Raw genomic sequence first — 2,955 nt, 5'->3', positions numbered from 1 at the left:
TGTGTCTGACACAATCTGTCTGTGAACACTGATGTTCATAGTACTTCAAAAAGTAGATGATGTTTTTAAGACTGCCTAGGTCTTTAAGGAATTTGGGTTACAGAACTGTGAATTTTGGGGCTAAAGACACAGAGATTCAGTTCAACATTTGAAGGGGGTAAGAGTGTGGCTGGCCTTCCTCTTGCCCTGCCTTGGGTGTCCAGGTTGCAGTGAGCTGCTCTTGCTGGAGGCACTGGTGAGGGATAAAACTGAGCTCTGGTGGAGGCTTGAATGAAATGGCTTTGTTAGAGCCCTGCAACATTTCATGCTGGTTTTGGGACCTCTCCGTGTGCAGAGTGTCACCATCCCCAAAATGATGATAAAAGCTGCAAATCTTCCACAGGGCTTCCTCTTGCTCCTCGTCTTCTGCCCTCAGGAGTTTGAGAGCAGAGAGGACTGTAGGAGGGGCAGCCCCAAGCCTTCTATTAAAACCCGCTTTCCAAGACGAATTGGAGATTGTACCAGCAAGGAAGAAGAACAGAGCAGGCCTGTCCTCAGTATTCTGCTGTGCAACATCAATTACTCTGGGGTCCTATGGCTTGTGTGGGGGAAGATGGAGCAACGCAGAAGTAAATGTCCTTCACAAAACAAGGAAGTCAGGAGCTGCTGTCTGTCTGGGTGTGTCTTACTGCAGCTTTACAGTTATTTTCTTTTGTAAAGTTTTGAACTGCAAGAAACTTATTTTTTGCTCTGTAACTGGCCACTGTATTTTCAGTTTGCTTACACTGGAACCATGGGGGACTATGTTTACAAAAAAACACATTCGGAGGATTCTTGGTAATGAGAAAGTTTTGAGATCAGGCAAAAGGATTGAAGGATTAAATTCAGAAGACTTGTTTCCATAGCTAAATACAGCTGAAAAGTGCTTTTTAACTCCACGCCAACTTTGCCAGTCCCTTAAACTGGGTAAAGAGTTTTGTAAGATCACAGTTGGCTGGTTTGCATTGCTGGGCCTTACCAGCTGTGAATTCACTTCCTTAGGGGCTACCAAGACTTTTGCTTCCCCTTTTCCAGTCAGTGATAATGTGTGAAGCTAAGGTGGCAGGGAGGGAATAAAATGAAGTGCTAAGGGAAGTGGGAAATTCCTGTGTAAAAAATCCTTGCAAGTGCAACACTTGTCTTATCCTCAGTGTGCACCTGAGAGAAATTTTGTTCTACCAAGGGAGAATTATTTACAGGAGGGCTGGTCTGCCTCTGTACTTTGGCACAGGTTGGCCTGGGTTTTCCTGAGTCACATTTCTGTTCACTCTGCTTCCTGACTTTCTTCTTCATCCATGCTGGAGCAATTATCACATTTGCTCTTGTTCACAAGTGAGATGCAAAGAATGTGGCTGGCAGAAAAATTTGACCCCTTCTTTGTTCTGGAAAAACGAGCTGGAGGGTGTAAATGCACTGAATGTCAAAGAAGGCAAACTATGAGAGAAGGAAGACTTTTCACAATTCTCACTTTGTCAGGTTGTATTAGAGCCCATAAAGGAAGCTAAAGCAAATCTAAAAGGCTGTATAATCTTGTAATTGAAATAGAGAACAGGAGAAAAAAGAGGGCCACTCTGCAGGGGTGCTGAGAAGAAAAACTATGTCAGGCATTTCATAAATGCCTTATCTGAGGCTTCATCAGGACTGGTGTGTATATTGATGAAAATGAGTAGAGGAATGAAGGTGCAGGGTGAAATTTGCTCCATTTGAGATAGCTGGAAAACAAAACTCCACAAAACAAAACCAACCAAAAAAAAAAAAAAAAAAAAAAACAACCAACCAAACAACCCCAAAGCAAAACCAAACCAAAACCAAACAAACTAACAAAAAACCAACACAAAAACACACACCCAAAAAAGCAAAACCACAAACAAACAAAAAAAGAAAAAAGAACCTAGGCTTTTAAAAATGCAAGAGGTGAGGTAGAGGCTCAAAATCAAATAGTTACTTAGCATTCTGGGGTAGTGTTTAGGTCATAAAACTGCAAGCCTGATGGACAGAATTTCTAATAAGTTTGTCAAGTTAGAGGACAGCAATTTTACTGCAGAAAATGAAATGCAGTGTCTTCACTAAGAAAAGAGGAAAGGAAAAGGTGCAGCCTCAGCAGTATGCAGGGTCTTACAAAAGGATCTGATGGATAGAGAAATTAAAAGGTAGGATGATAATACAGCACAAAATAGATTCCCCAAAATTAGATTGTGTCTGACTAATCAGATATCTTGCTTTTTGATAGCAGGTTTTTTTGGGGTTTTTTTCAGTCAAAGGCAATCTTTCCTAATTGAACTCCACTAAAACAAGTTATCAGTGTCACACAGAAAATGAATAGTCAAAAGGAGGAAGCTAGGGATTAGTGGAAGAATTGTAAAATGGTGAGGAATGAGCTAAGGAGCAGCAGGCTCTGCAAGGCAGAGAGTTAATAGGGAGAAAAGACCTCATTTTGGGGACATCTTTTCAAATACTGTCTGACGTAGAAGGAAATGCACAGAATTACATTTGCTGTTGGGAATTTGGGCACCCTAGACATTTTAGAGTGTGAAGGATACGTTAATATTCTGACAACATTTAGGGTAGACTTCAACCCAAGGGGTCAAGCATGAAGGGGGTAACAAAAGGAATTTTTGCTCTAACCTGGGAATAAAAGGGGAAGAAAAGGCTAGGTGAATTAGTCAATTTTAGAATAATTATGTGTGATGTAGCTGTAAGAAAGAAAAAAATCAATACCGGATGTAGTAGTCAGCAAATATTTCCAGCAAGTAGAGGGAATTGTTGGCATCATGTGTATCATTATACAAAGAACTAATGAGCCCTTTGCTTGCCATCACCTACATGGTCTAGGGTTAAGTCATGTTGGGAAAGAACACAGGAAAAACATTAAAATTATGTGGGAGAACAGAGTCTTTTCCCACAGTAAGCTAATGGTACTTGGTTTGTCCAGCTCAG

Source organism: Chamaea fasciata, unplaced genomic scaffold (genome assembly GCF_029207755.1).
Source record: "Chamaea fasciata isolate MVZ Bird 193981 ecotype frontalis unplaced genomic scaffold, bChaFas1.0.hap1 SCAF_3, whole genome shotgun sequence".
NCBI lineage: Eukaryota > Metazoa > Chordata > Aves > Passeriformes > Sylviidae > Chamaea > Chamaea fasciata.
Note: the sequence above shows the minus strand (reverse complement) of the source record.